Source organism: Cervus canadensis, chromosome 1 (genome assembly GCF_019320065.1).
Source record: "Cervus canadensis isolate Bull #8, Minnesota chromosome 1, ASM1932006v1, whole genome shotgun sequence".
Lineage (NCBI taxonomy): Eukaryota > Metazoa > Chordata > Mammalia > Artiodactyla > Cervidae > Cervus > Cervus canadensis.
Genome location: NC_057386.1, coordinates 19,560,128 through 19,575,598, shown reverse-complemented (window position 1 = coordinate 19,575,598; position 15,471 = coordinate 19,560,128). Strand labels below are relative to the sequence as shown.

The 15,471-nt window shown below is 52.1% G+C and overlaps 2 long non-coding RNA genes and 1 pseudogene across 2 annotated transcripts in view; 2 read left to right on the top strand and 1 right to left on the bottom strand.

Annotated features, from left to right (window-relative positions):
* The first annotated feature begins 3,195 nt into the window (after positions 1-3,195).
* LOC122444376 lies at positions 3,196-5,489 on the top strand (annotated as a pseudogene).
* A 416-nt stretch (positions 5,490-5,905) lies between these two features.
* The window catches only part of LOC122441394, a 19,084-nt gene continuing 9,518 nt past the window's right edge, over positions 5,906-15,471 (bottom strand). Inside the window, exon 4 of the long non-coding RNA XR_006269345.1 lies at positions 5,906-6,148. This is a non-coding gene — a long non-coding RNA (uncharacterized LOC122441394). The remainder of the gene's footprint in view (positions 6,149-15,471) is intronic.
* Positions 8,090-12,965, top strand: LOC122441389. Its single transcript, XR_006269344.1, has 2 exons — positions 8,090-10,876; positions 10,960-12,965. It is a non-coding gene; the product is annotated as an uncharacterized LOC122441389 (long non-coding RNA).

The following is a 15,471-nucleotide window of genomic DNA, read 5'->3' as shown; positions in this document are numbered from 1 at the left end:
GTCACTCAGTCATGTCCAACTCTTTGCCACCCAAAGACTGTACCTGCCAGGCTCTACTGTCCATGGAATTCTCCAGGCAGGAATACTGGAGTGGGTGGTCATTTCTTTCTCTGGGGAATCTTCCCAACCCAGGCATCGAACCCAGGTCTCACAAACCACAGGCAGATTCTTTATCATCTGAGCAATGACTATTGTTTGTTGTTTGACAGAAATCTCTATTTCTGTCCTAGAAGGTGCTCTCCAGGCGTTGAAACCTATAGACCCAATGGCCCTTCTCCTGGGCATCTGTGCTGGGGCATCTCAAAGGAACCTCACCTCAAATTTGTTGGATTCCTTCTTAAACTTGCTGCTTCTCCTTCTTCTGAAGAAAGCCCCTCACCCTCCCAATTCTCCCAATAGAAACTTGGTGTTCTTGTGTCACCAAAGAGTCTGTATCCTTTCTGACACTCTCGCAATCAGACACCGAGTCCTATCCACACCACCGGCCACATTGCTCAGATTTCTCTTTTCTTCTCTGTCCTGAGGTCACTGGCCTCATCTGACCCTTTGCCTCCTGTCGGTGTCCTCGCTTCTGTCTTTCACACACTCGGTGCTCTCTCAGCATTGAAGCCAGAGCTGTACCCCTGGAATGCAGATCACAGTACAGTGGCCTGGGCATCCGGATGGGTTCCAGGGGCCTCATGGAGACTCTGGGACAGCAGCCAGGCTCAGGAACCACATTCCGGGGCCCAACCTGGAGACTGCGGATGGCACCTGGCTCCCAGGGATCGAGTCACCTTCAGCACATTCACACAGGCTGCGGGCAAGTTTGTCCAAAGGGAAATAAGACTTACTGGAGGAAGCAGGATGTGTAGCTCCTTTCCCCTGAGTAATTGTCCAACAGGAACACCTTTAAACAGTTGTTTAGGGTGTGTGATATAATGATTGTGAAGCCTAGATGACATGAATTCAGAGGAAGCAATGTGACAGCAAGATGCTTCTAGAGAGGGTGGGCAGAGGGGGCACCTTCTTCTATATCAGTTCCTCCTCAAGGTCAGGCCAAAGCTCTCCCTTCCACTCCCTGATCATTACTCCCTCTCCTCAGGAGACCTGGGGATTCCCCACCAGAGTGGACATTCTTGATCTGTGATTGGTAACGCTGGTCAGGATGAAAAAAAGTGTTCCTCTTGACAATGTGTTCTGAGCTGGAAGGAAACACCATCACTTATGAAAGGATTCCAGAATGAAGTTCTTGGGCTGGAAAGACTTGCCATGGGGCCAGGGCCAGGGTTTGACCTTCGATTCTGTCCCCCCTTTATTACAAAGTCCACATGAACCATTTCAAACTGAGACAGGCTAGGGCCTGAGACCCTGTACTGGAATGCTTGCACTTGGCACCTGAGCAAATATCTCCTTGAGCAACAGAATACAAAGAAATTGTAACAGACTAAAAATATCTGCAAGCACTGGGCAGTCCGGGCAGTTATGATCAACGAGATACAAAAAAGACAGAAATGTATTGCTGTTTCTGAGGTGAAAGGAGAAGAGCAGGTATTGGGCATGACCCCTGCACACAGCACCACCAAAGGGGTGGGCAGACCACCTAAGCCAGCCCTCAGTCCGCTCCACGGATCTGCCCCCACTCTGACTCCACTGAAGGGACCAGGCCACAGAGGGCAAGCAAGGGAACCTGTGTTTTCTTCTTGCTCCTTCCTGTTGCAGCCTGAGAACCGGTTAACTCTCACTTGATTTACTCCACTGGCCTCTTTATCAATTCTTTTGATGCAAGAGTCCGAGGCCCCAGGTTGGTCACAAAATGACCCGTATGTGGAATTTGCATATCAAAATAGAGCTGATTGCAGAGGCAGCTGGTATCTGGAGAACCTGATCTTTCTGAGGTTGATTTCCCTGGTTTCACATGTGCCTAGATTTCTGTCTTTCTGCAGTGCCTACTTGGCTTAAGACCCACACACTGCACAAGCCTTCCTGACCTGATCTCTTTTGCTGTCCCACCGACTCCTATTGCCACCTCACACCCAATACCCTGACCTTGGCCAATACCTGCCCATGTGAGGTGTTTCAAGTTCTGTACCTTTGCACCTTCTGATGCTTTTGGCTGGGATGTACTGTCCCTTCTCCTCCAGGCAAACATACTCTGTCTGCAAGGTCATCTAAGGTGGCTTCTGGGGAAAGTGGCCTTGGACATGTCCAGGCGGGAAAGGAGTTTCCCCCAGGTCACCAGGGAAGCACGTCCATCTCTGGACCTTCAGGCTCTCCTGGTTCCCTCATACCTGGCTGCACAGAAGATGGTGTCTCCCTCACATCCCCTGCCTGACAATGGAGATGATTTTGCTCTCTGCATCTTCAGCATTCTGGAAAAGGCTTTCCTGGGGATGAAGTTTGTGGACAGCTAGGTTAAGTTCACAGCCAGGGTATTATGCACCCTGACATCTGATGTGGTCCCTCAGTTCTGCTCAAGGGGTGGGGGTCCCTATAAACTGCAGCTTCCCACCCCCTCCAGCTTCTGACTGGCTTCACTCCCCTCAGGCTCCCCTCTAGTGACTCAGGGAGCTCAGGACCTCCAAGATGTTGGCCTGGCTCAGCTCTTCAGCCCCCCAGCCCCCTTAGGTGATTGGTGTTCTCAGCATGACTCTCCAGGCTCCAATGCATGCCAGTAGGTTTCTGGTTGCCACATGGGAGCCCCCATCAGAGAGCTTCATGGACTAGAGGAAGGAAGATGGAATCTGGCTGGATGGCTGAACACAGGGCAGTTTTGCTTGCAGCCATGTAGCAAGGAGCAAGGTTCCATGAGAGAGTGGAAAAAGATCCCCGGGACCCATTATTTCTCCCTCTTCCTCCCTCTAGCTGTGTCTCCCATACCCATCCCTCCCCTATTTTGTGAAGCTGAGTGTTTGATTTGAAACAGGAGGACAGAGGCTGCCAAGGGACATTTAAAATTCAGGTTATAACCCAAGCTGCATTTTCTGAGCCTGGCCTGATCACTGTCCTGCCCAACCTCCAACCACTGCCAATCCTCTTTCCTCAGCAGCTTGTCCTTAAGGTACATATAAGCATTGATCCAAAGCACAACTCAAAGAAAGACAGGAACCTACACACTCTAAAGGAGGCATCGTGCACCCAGTTTTGTTGGTCTGTCTGTCTATCTTGCATCTTGCATTCTGAATCAAAAGCCTGAAGATAGCCAGAGCTTTAGGGATGTTCATCTTCATTTTTCTGTCCTTGTGGACTCTTCTGGTGATGAGCAGGGAAGAAGGTGGTACTGGGAGTGAGGAAGGAGTTGGGAAGCAATATCTTCCCAGCCTGCTTCCCTGCTGCCCATCCAGATCCCCCAGTGCCCAGCCCTGGACACACCCTGGCCAGAGCCAGCTGTTTGCAGACCTGAGCCGAGAAGAGCTGTCGACTCTTAGGAGATTCCTGACCCAGAATCTGGGTCCAGGCCTGGTGGATGCAGCCCAGGCCCGACCCTCAGACAACTGCGTCTTCTCGGTAGAGCTGCAGCTGTCCCCCAAGGCGGCAGCCCTGGCCCACCTGGACAAGGGGAGCCCCCCACCTGCCCGGGAGGCACTGGCCATCATCTTCTTTGGCGGACAACCCCAGTCCAATGTGACTGAGCTGGTGGTGGGGCTACTGCCTCAGCCCTCCTACATGCGGGATGTGACCGTGGAGCATCAATGGCGTCCCCTGCCCTGCTACCGATGCCCCTTGCTTCTCTGAGAGTTCCTGGACATAGACCAGATGATCTTCGACAGAGAGCTGCCCCAGGCTGCTGGTGTCCTCCACCGCTGCTGCTCCTAAAATCAAGGAGGAGGGAACCTGGTGATCTTGACCACAGCTCCCCGTATCATGCAGTCAGGGAACAAGGCCACCTGGTTTGGCTTCTACTATAATATTTAAGGATCTAGGATCTACCTGCACCCTGTTGGGTTGGAGCTGCTGGTAGATCACAAGGCTCTGGACCCTGCCCAGTGGACCATCCAGAAGGTGTTCTTTCAAGGCCACTACTATGAGAGTCTGGCCCAGCTGGAGGAGCAGTTTGAGGCTGGCCAGGTGAATGTGATGGTGATCCCAGACAATGGCACAGGTGGGTCCTGGTCCTTAAGTCCCAGTTGTCCCCGGGTCCCACTCCACCTCTGCAGTTCCATCCTCAGGGCCCCCACTTCAGTGTCGAGGTAATCAAGTGGCCTCCTCATTGTGGACTTTCTCCCTTGTCCTTGGAGCTTTCAGTGGTCCTAGGATTTTTGACCTTCGATTCCAATGAGAACAACTGGGCTACGAGATCAGCCTGCAAGAGGCCCTGGTTGTCTATGGTGGGAATACCCCAGTAGGAATGGTAAGCCACTATACGGATTGAAGCTTTGGCATGGGCAAGTTCGCCACGCCCCTGAACCGTGGGGTCGACTGCCCCTATCTGGCCACCTATGTGGACTGGCACTTCCTTCTAGAGTCCCAAGCCCCCAGGACCCTACACGATGCCTTTTGTGTGTTTGAGCAGAACAAGGACGTGTCCCTGAGGGGACACCACTCAGATGTGTTTTCTCACTATTTTGGGGGTCTTGTGGAGACAGTGCTAGTCTTCAGGTCTGTGTCAGCTTTGCTCAACTATGACTATGTGTGGGATGTGATCTTTCACTCCAATGGGGCCATTACAGTCAAATTGCATGCCACGGGCTTCATCAGCTCAGTGTTCCACTTTGGTGCTGCCAGACGCTATGGAAACCAGGTTCGGGAGAACACACTGGGCACTGCGCACACTCACAGTGCACACTACAAGGTGGATCTGGATGTGGGAGGTAAGACACCCTGGAGAGGTAAGGATTGCAGTAGAGGGGCCTGGAAGATGGGGGACGTTTTTGGGTGAGAGATGGGAAGCAAGGGACACACTCAGTCTGGCCTTGTCTTTGGCTCCTACTCTGAAGCCAGGCACAGGCAGACTCCACAGGGGACAGGGCAGCTGCTTGACCAACTCTCGCTCCTCCCTTCCCCCCCCCGACTCCTCTCCGAATGCACTGGAGAACTGGGTCTGGGCTGAGCTAATGGCTTTTATCTCCATGGCGGTAACTTGGAGCCCCAAGCACCAGACACAGAGGTTGCAGGTGACAGGGAAGCAGCTGGAGATGGAGGAGTAGGCTGCCTTCCCCCAGGGAGGGGCCTCCCCTCACCACCTGTACCAAGGCAGTGAGTGTTTACGAGTGGATAGTGTGTGTGTGAGTGTGCGTGGATGCTCGCTCACAGCTTTGATGTAGAAAAGGGACTATGGTTGTGTCTCTCTACAGCTGGTCTAGGGATGACACCCCTGGCCCAGACCTCACTGGACATGTAGATCATAAGCTGATAAGCCCAGCTGAGATCAGAAGGCCTGTAAGGTGGACCTCCAGCCCCCGCTACCCCACTAACTCTCTCCTTAAAACCTTTAAGCTGGCTGGACTGATAGCCTCAGACTCAGTGTCAAGCCAAAGGAGGAAAGGGTAACCCAGGATGTCAGGTTCTGAAAGAACTCCTGTCCCCAAGGGCACAATCTTTTGGACTTGGGCCCATTGTCCTTGAGGACCTGAATTAGGGGACACCCAAGGTGTCCTTACAGGATGGGCATAACTGGGATTCCAGGAAAGGGAACACAGGCAAACCCTGTGAGCAGCAGAAGCTGTGCCCTCCTGCCTTGGCTCTTCTCCTGCAACCCCTAGGCAGGGCTCCCTCTGAGAGTGCAGGAGTAGGATTCCCACATTCGTTCAACAAAGACTTCCCCAGTGCCTCCTGTGTGCCAGGCACCTTGGGAGGCACCAGGGTACATTATGGAGTAAGACACAATGTCGCCCCCAGGGGTGACAGGGGCAAGTCAAGAGTCAAACATCAGGGAGTTTTCCAGGGGAGGTGTGAGGAGGACAAAGCAGGGGTTCCTAACCTGGACTTAGGGACTGGAGAAGGCTTCCTGAGGGACGTGATGTCTAAGCTGATGGGTAGAGCTGGCCACAGGAGAAGGAATTGAGTAGTGACAAGTTTCCAGGAAGAGAGAACAACATGTTCCAAGGCCAGGAAGTGACAAGGTAACACCGTCCAAGTCCCCAAGTTCACTGACAGGTGTGTGGGCTGAGAGCAGAGCCTGGAGGGCCGCAGGGGCAGAGAAGGCAGGTGCTTGCAATCCACGGTTACCCTAAGGGAAACGGGGAGCCATGGAAGGATTCTCAGCAAGGGAGTGCCAGGGGGAGAGCTTCCTTTGCCCCTCCTGCAGTGGGGCCCAGTGTGTGAAGCACTGGACCACCAGGGAAGTCCCAGAGCATCACTATTTTAATGAACACTTAACACTTGGGAAAGTCAGAGGCTGGTTAAAGTAAAATCCTAGCCCAAAATCGTTCCCTTGGTCCTTTGTGCACTGATGGGATAATTGCTTAGATGATCCTTGTAAACTTTATACAGAGGATGGTGGGATGGGAGAAAATGAAATCCTAACAGCAACAAAAAAAGGTTTCTTGGCTCTCCCTGACAGCTTCTTTGACTGGATTTGGCAGTGAAAATGGGTTCATTATTTCTACAGACTCTTTACCTGTTGTAAGGGAAACCCACCCCTACTAGCCCTCTCCAGAAGGGGGTCCTCTCGCTAAGTCAATGCCAGCACCCTGCCTCTCCTGGGGGCTGTCTTCCCTGGGTCTGTTCCTTCCAGGCGTCATCCTCCAAGGAGAGCTCTCCCTTTCCAGGGTCAGCTTCCCTTCCCCCCGAGTCCCTCTTCATTCCATTCCCCTCCCTCTGCTGATGCAGAAGCCACAGGCCCTTCCAGTTGCTACTTTCTGGACCTCTGTGTGGCATTACTCTCTGAGTAATCCCTAATGAAAACTCTCAAGTGTCATGACCTCCTCACATGCTCACCCCTCCGAGGGCATGCCAGCTGCTTCTCAGGCTCCTGTGTAGGCTTCTTTCCTTCTGCTCCGCCAACCAGACCGCTCAGCCCCACACCTGAGCGTTTTCTGGCCTTTGGCCCCGGCCCTCCTCTCTCCCCTCTGCACAGTCCTCCATGGATGATCGCAGGCTCTCCTGTCCTTAATGATTACTACTTGTTGTTCGACCTAAATCTCAATTTCTAGCCTAGAAGCTGTTTTCCCATTCCTGGAAACCCATAGAGACAATGGTCTCTTTTCTGGGCATCTATGCTGGGGCTTCCCAGGAACACCTCAACCTCAAACTTATAGGTTCCCCCTTAACCTTGCTGCTCTTCTTGTAGGTCCTTCTGATGAGGAAAGCCCCTCACTCACTCAAGTCACCTGTTAGAGGAAATTCCTCGGTGGTCCAGAGTTTAGGGCTCCTCCCTTCCGCTGTAGCGGTCACGGGGTCCATGCATGGTTGGGGAACTAAGATCTTACAACTTGCACTGTGGGACCAAAAAAAGAAAAGTCCATAAATACCAAGTCACCGAATGGAACTGTGTCTTTGTGTGGCCTAAGTCGCTGTGCTCTCTCTCACCCACCCACCCAGCCAATCAGACACCGAGTCCTGTCAACTCCACCCACCACACTGCTCAGACCCTCCCTTCCTCTTGTCCTCCAGGTCACTGGCCTCAGTCTGGCCCTTTGCCTCCGGTCCGGTGTCATGGTCCCTGTCTGTCCCACATCCAAGTCCTGCTCGGAACCACAGTCAGAGCCGTGTCCCCAGATTGCAGATCGGAGTGCAGTGACCTGCGTGTCCTTCCGCTGCTGGACTGGGCCTCAGAGAGAAGCTCGGCTCAGTCACCGCCTCCTGGGGCCCAGATCTGGGGGCTGGACATGGGCTCTGGGTCCCAGGAATCAACTCACTTTGAGCATATTCACAGAGGATGGGGCCAAGTGTGTCCGAAGGGAAATAAGTCCCGGGGATAGGGTTGGAGGGGGGTGGGGGTGGGGACAACATGTGGTCCTGTCTCCTGAGTAATTCTCCAAATGAGACTCCTTTTTTGTTTTAGGATGGCTGACACGATGATTGTGAAGCCTACGATGAAAGGACATCAGAGGAAGCGATGTGTCAGCAGGACACTTAGAGAAGATGGGCAGGGGGCACCTTCTCCTGTACCAACTCCTCCACCAGGTCAGGCAAGTCTCTCCCTCCTGCTCCCTGATCATTACCCACCTTCCCTAGGAGACCTGGGATACCCCAGCAGAGTGGCTGTTCTTGACCTCTGCTTGGTCACACTGGTTGGGATAACTTTTACCAAGCACAGGGAAAGCATTATCCATCCTCTTGATGATGCGTTCTTACCAAGGAGAAGAGGCCATCACTTACAAAAGGATCCAGAATGAAGTTTGTGGCCTGGAAAGGCTGGCCTTGTGGCCAGGGCTGGGTGTGACCTTAGATTCTGCTCCTCTAATTACAAAGTCCACATGAACCATTTCAATTTCAGAGTCTGGGGCTGAAGACCCTTGAGTGGGGTGCTTGCACTGGCACGTGGACAAATGTCTCCTCAAGCAACAGAATACAGGGAAACTTTAAGGCATTAAAGATACTGGCATGGACCAGCAGTTGAAGCTATCATGAACCATAAGATACAAAAAGAGCACAAGTGTACTGCCACTTCTGAGTTGCCAAAAGCAAAAGCAGTGTATTGGGCACGATCCCTGCCCACAGCACCACTAGCAGTTGGACAGACCACCTAAGCCAGCCCTGGGGCCCGCTCAGCGGATCTGCCCCTGCTCTCACTCCACTGAAGGAACCAGTCCACGGAGGGCAAGCAAGGGAACTTGTGTTTTGTTCTTGCTCCTTCCTGCAGCAGCTTGAGTACCAGGAAGGCCCTGGCTCAATTCCTCCTCTGGCCTCTTATCAATTCTACCGATGGAAGTGTCCAGGGACGCAGCTTGGTAACAAAATGAGCCATATATGGAATTTGCATACCAAAATAGAGCTGTTTGCAGAAGCAGCTGGTATCTGGAGAACATGAACTTTCTGCAGTTGATTTTCCTGGTTTCACATGTTCCCAGATTTCTGTCTTTCTGCAGTGCCTACTTTGCTTAAGACCCACACACCGCACAAGCCATCCTGACCTGATCTCTTTTGCTGTCCCACCGACTCCTGTCTCCACCTCACACCCAATACACTGACCTTGGCCATTTCCTGCCCATGCCCAGGCTGTTTCAAGATCTGTACTTTCCCAGCTTCTGATCCTTTTGGCTGGAAAGTACTGTCCATTCTCTTCTAGGCGACCTGCAAGGTCATCTAAGGAGCCTTTCGGGGGAAGTGGTCTTGGGCGTGTGCAGTTTGGAAAGGCTTCTCCCCCAGGTCCCCAGGGAAGCACGTCCCATCTCTGGGACCCTCAGGTCTCCTGGTCCTGTCAGGACCTGGCTGCACAGAAGATGGTGTCTCCCGCACATCACCTGCCTGAGAATGGAGGTAGCTTTGTTCCCTGCCTCTGCGGTATTCTGGAAAGGGTTTCCTGGGGATGAGGCTTGTGGACACCTGGGTTAATTTCACAGCCAGGATTCCAGACACCGTGACCTGTGATGGTCCATCGGTCCTGCTCATGGGGTAAGGAGGGGGTCTTTCTTACACTGACTTCTCCCCCCACTGCATGCTCCCCTCCAGTGACTCAGGGAGCTCAGGGCCTCCAAGATGTTGACCTGGCTCAGCCCTTCAGTCCCCCAGCTCCTCCCTGGTGCTTTGGGTTCTCAGCATGACTCTGCAGGCTCCTGTGGGTGCCTGTAGGATTCTGGTTGATGGGGGATGAGAGGACAGTGATGAGGGCTTCTCAACTAGAGGAAGGAAGGAGCACATCCTCTGGAGGGTTGTACTCAGGTGTGTTTTGCTTACAGGCATGTAGCCAGGTGAAAGTTTGGGCCTGGAGCAGGAAGGAAGAGCCCAAGGACAGTCCCTTTCTGTCCCCATCACATCTCCCTCTTCTCTCTCCAGCTGTGTACTCAAACCCAGCCCTCCCCCACTTTGTGCACCAACCTTGAACCTGAGTGTTTGATTTGGAACAGGAAGACAGAGGCTGACATGGGCCACTTAAAAAGCAGATTCCTACTTCAGCCCCATTTCCCGAACTGAGTTAACCGCTGCCCCCACCCCACCCTCCACTCCCTGCCAACCCTCTGTTCTTGGCTGCTTGTCTTTAATGTACCCATCATGCCATCTCCCAGAAGCACCACCCAGAGCCAGGAACTTGGAGACACTAAGGAGGCAGTGTGCACCCAGTTCTGTCTGTCCGTGTGTCTATCTTGCATGCTGCATTCTGATTCAAGAGCCTGAAGAGTCAGGAGTTTTAGTGATGCTCATCTTCAATTTTCTGTCCTTGTGGGCTCTTCTGGTGATGGGCAGGAAGGAAGGTGGTTCTGGGAGTGAGGAGCAAGCTGGGAAGCAACATCATCCCTGCCTGCCTCCCCGCTGCCCCTCCGGATCCCCCAGTGTCCAGCCCTGGTCACAACCTGACCAGAGCCAGCTGTTTGCAGACCTGAGCCGAGAAGAGGTGACGGCTGTGACGTCTTTCATGAGCTCAAAACTGGGGCTAGACTTGGTGGGTGCAGCCCAGGTCCAACCCTCAGACAGTTGTGTCCTCTCAGTAGAACTGCAGCTGCCCCCCAAGGCTGCAGCCCTGGCCCACCTGGACAGGGGGAGTCCCCCACCTGCCCAGGAGGCACTGGCCATCGTCTTCTTTGGCGGACAACCCCAGCCCAATGTGACTGAGCTGGTGGTGGGGCCGCTGCCCCAGCCGTCCTACATGCGGGATGTGACCATGGAGCGTCATGGGGGCCCCTGCCCTATTACCGATGCCCTGTGCTTCTCCGAGAGTCCCTGGACATAGACCAGATGATGTTAGTGCTGCTGCTCCTATGCCCAATGAGGGCAGAAACTGTTGACTCAGCTCCCCATGGTGTGCAGTCAGGGGACAGGTCCACCTGGTTTGGCCTCTACTATAACATCAGAAAAGGTAGGTCTTAGCTGCACCCTGTGGGGCTGGCGCTGCTAGTAGACCACAAGGCTCTGGACCCTGCCCAGTGGACCATCCAGAAGGTGTTCTTTCAGGGTTGCTACTATGAAAGTCTGGCCCAGTTGGAGGCGCAGTTTTAAGCTGGCCAGGTGAATATGGTGGTGATCCCTGACAATGGCACAGGTGAGTCCTGGTCCCTGAGGTCCCAGATGCCCCCGGGTCCAAATCCACCTCTGCAGTTCCATCCTCAGGGCCCCTGCTCACTGTCCAGAGCAATCAAGTGGCCCCCTTATGTGGACTTTCTCCTTTGGCCTCAGAGATTTCAGTGGTACTAGGATTTTGACATTCGATTCCAAAGAGAACAGTGTGGGCTTCTTCCTGCAACCATACAATTTCTTTGACTAGGAGCCCTCCATCAATTCTTCTGACTCTGTCAATTCCAGGAAGTCCAGGATGGTGGGTCCTACAAGGTCAACTCCCTGGCTTTCCGGCCTAAGGCTCATGTCTGTGCCCCTGATCTCCCTGCCTTCTCCCACGGGGGTTTCTTCCACAACTAGGTGTTCCCTGGGATGGGTAATGTGACTGTGGCTCCAGGGTCTGGGAGTGTGGGGAGAAAGCCAGGAACTGGGGAGCCTGAGCCCTCTTCTCCCTCTTCACACCCCAGGGTCCTCTCTCCCATCCATCATCCTCCCTTGCTTACCGCCTCACCAGGATCATCCTGAAGCTATGCTGCCTGAATCAGGGGCTTCTCAGCTCTGTTCACCCCAACCTGCTGGGTTCCTGTCACAGAGGAGAGGAGTGGTCAGCCGAGAGTCTGGAGTCATGGTTACACCTTTCCAGAAGACTCTTCGGTTTGGTGTTTTTCATTTTCTTTTCTTTTGTCTTTGCTTTCTATTTTCCCCAAATCATTTTAGGCCATGCCAGGTCTCTCCTGAGACTCCCCAGTCCTCACATGGGAGGAGAGGATGGGGGCTGTCTCTGGGGATGGTTGCCTAGAGGCCCTGGGCAGGGTTCCTGGCAGGCTTGTGAATCTAGGAGTCCAGCTGGAAGGGGCTCTTTGGCCCATGTTTCCTCTCATCCTGGTCCTCCTTCTCTCTCTTCCTTCTTGCCTCGCCTCCTCCTGTTCTTACCTATTCTCATAACCTGGGATTTACCTCCCGGCCCTGAGGGGGTGTTCCTCAGCTCTCATTTTTCAACTCTGGTCTGGTCTCCTGACTCCAGGCCTGTGGAAGTCTGAAAACGCAAGGGACCTCCAGCTTGAGAGGACAGTCCCCATCTGTCTCCCTGTGTCTGGGAGCTGCCCCTTCCCCCAGTCCCGGGGCAGGGTGTCTCCCCCATGGTTCTTTCTGCCCATTTGTATGGGCCTGTGTGGCATCCTCTTGCAGAGGATGGTCGTGGAGACAGCAGCAGCTCTCCTAGCACTGGAGGCGGCTCTGTGGGCGTAGTGGTAATGAGGAGGGGTCACTTTGTGCCAGGTGTGTGGTGTGACCAGTGTCCTCTGAACTTGGCAATAGCCAACACGGGAGACTGGGTGAGCGCCAAGGGTGAGAAGCAGAAAGACCAGTCACACCATGCCACGGGGCCAGGGGCTGACCAATCACTCGTGAGCATGCAAATGAGCCAGGGCCTCTGGGGGTGGAGCCTCCCCCTCAGGCTGTCCCTACAGGATCCGGGGTCTCTCCACCAATGTCCAGAGATTGAACATAATAGAACTGTCCTTCCCTAGAAGATTTGTTAAGTAGGTTCTAATACAGCTTGACAAAGCAATACTCCACAGCTATAAAACTGTATCTTTGTATAGACATTACTCTTCTAAAGAGCAAGGCAATGCACAGAATTGTGTACCAGGCACCTCCATTTGTGTTTTATTGGGGAGGATCATATAAATCCATCTTTTCATATCTTTTAGATGCATATTCAGAAGACGCGGGTAACACTGGTTGCCTCTGTGAAGAGGAACCAGGAGGTAGGGACTTGGGAGGGTGGAGACTTGATACTACATATCCTTTTGTACATTTTGAATTCTGAGCCATGTGACTGTATTATCTATTCATTTATTATTATTCAAAGAATAAATGGGGCTAAGTAGTTTCTGACTTCATTCTTTAAAGTAACTTGTCTTTTTCTTGCCTGGAAAATCCCATGGATGGAGGAGCCCGATAGGCTACAGTCCGCGGGGTGGCAGAGTTGGACACAACTGAGCGTCTTCACTTTCAGGGTGGGGGAGGGTACTCTGCCCAGGGACTCAATTGTTTCAAGTGTTTGAGACCCAGAGAAATGGGTGTGGCCTCTGTGCTTACTCCTCAATCATGGCCAACTCTTTGTGACCCCATGGACTGTAGCCTACCAGGCTCCTCCATGGATGGAATTCTCCAGGTAAGAATACTGGAGTGTATTGCCTTTTCCTTCTCCAGGGAAACTTCCTGACCCACGGAGAGAACCTGGGTCTCCTGCATTGCAGAGAGGTGTGGCCTCTGGTGACCCCTTTGCCTCTTCTTGCCTGTATATCTCCAAGAAAAAATGTTAAAGATCAAGAAATCTCTTTTGCCATCCCTTGCTCACTCTCCCTGTCTGCCTCACTTCAAAGAGGGGGAATGAGAGGCAATGGGGAGGGGTGGAAGCCAAGGTAGGGCTGGGCATTGAGGGACAGGAAACAGATTTCAGATGCTGCTCAGCTTCTGACCTGAGGGAGACCATATCCAGGGAGCACAGAAGCTTCTGCTCCCTTCTGTCCTGCTTCAGGCCCAGGTCCACTTCTGGGTCACCAGTGGATGGAGGTAAGCTGATAAGAAGCAAGCTTCCAAAGAACAGGGAGAAAGCCCTCAGTCAGGAGAGAGGGCCAGTGCTGGGTGGGTGAATTTATAACATGACCTGAAATGAAAGTCAGAGTGACAGAGGACAGAGAAAGAGGAAAAGGAGAAGCTAAAGACTGAGACAAGGAGAAATATCAATGCTGTTGCCGCTGTGGCTCTGATACTGACTTGATGCCTCTTCTTTCTTTCTTTTTTTTTCCCATTTATTTTTATTAGTTGGAGGCTAATTACTTTACAATATTGTGGTGGTTTTTGCCATACATTGACATGAATCAGCCATGGATTTACATGTGTTCCCCATTCCCATCCCCCCTCTCCCCTCCCTCCCCATCCCATCCCTCTGGGTCTTCCCAGTGCACTATCCCCGAGCACTTGTCTCATGCATCCAGCCTGGACTGGTGATCTGTTTCACACTTGATAATATACATGTTTCAATGCTATTCTCTCAGATCATTCCACCCTCGCCTTCTCCTGCAGAGTCCAAAAGTCTGTTCTAAACATCTGTGTCTCTTTTTCTGTCCTGCATATAGGGTTATCATTACCATCTTTTAAAATTCCATATATATGTGTTAGTGTACTGTATTGGTGTTTATCTTTCTGCCTTACTTCACTCTGTATAATGGGCTCCAGTTTCGTCCATCTCATTAGAACTGATTCAAATGTATTCTTTTTTAATGGCTGAGTAATATTCCATAGTGTGTATGTACCATAGCTTTCTTATCCATTCATCTGCTGATGGGCATCTAGGTTGCTTCCATGTCCTGGCTATTATAAACAGTGCTGTGATGAACATTGGGGTACATGTGTCTGTTTCGGATCTGGTTTCCTTGGTATATACGCCCAGGAGTGGGATTGCTGGGTCATATGGCAGGTCTATTTCCAGTTTTTTAAGGAACCTCCACACTGTTCTCCATAGCGGCTGTACTAGTTTGCATTCCCACCAACAGTGTAAGAGGGTTCCCTTTTCTCTACAACCTCTCCAGCATTTATTGCTTGTAGACTTTTGGGTAGCAGCCATTCTGACTGGCGTGTAATGGTACCTCATTGTGGTTTTGATTTGCATTTCTCTGATAATGAGTGATGTTGGATGCCTCTTCTTTCTCTGACTTGAGTCATTGAACTTCTCCACCACACGCTTATGCGGTTGTCTCCACCTCCTCCTGGCTCCAGTGCTGGAGGCAAAAGGAAGAAAGAAATGTGGTATCCACCCCTCTCCCACCCTGGTTGAATAAGTTGCAAGTCATCGCCTTGAGTGCCATGTCCAGACCAAGGCTGTGAGTGTAGGCACGTAGTGAGTGTGCCTGTGAGTGTGAATGGATGCTCGCTTAGAGCTTTTTTAAAGTTTGTTGTCACGGTTTTTTTTGTTTTTGTTTTTATATTTTTCTTTCTTTTTTTCTTTGACTGTGCTGGGTCTTAGTTGTGGCAGGAAGGATCTTCACTTTTAGCTGTAGCATGTGGGATCTAGTTCCCCAGCCAGGGATCCTACCAAGGCCCCCTGCACTGGGAGCAGGGGAGTGTTACCCACTGGACCATCCGAGAAGTCCCAGAGCATTGCTATATTTAGAAGCACTTACCAACTGGCAAAAATGGGCTCAATAAAGGACAGAAAGTGGTATGGACCTAACAGAAGCAGAAGATATTAAGAAGAGGTGGCAAGAATACACAGAAGAACTGTACGAAAAAGATCTTCACGACCCAGATAATCACAATGGTGTGATCACTCACCTAGAGCCAGACATCCTGGAATGTGAAGTCAAGTGGGCCTTAGAAAGCATCACTATG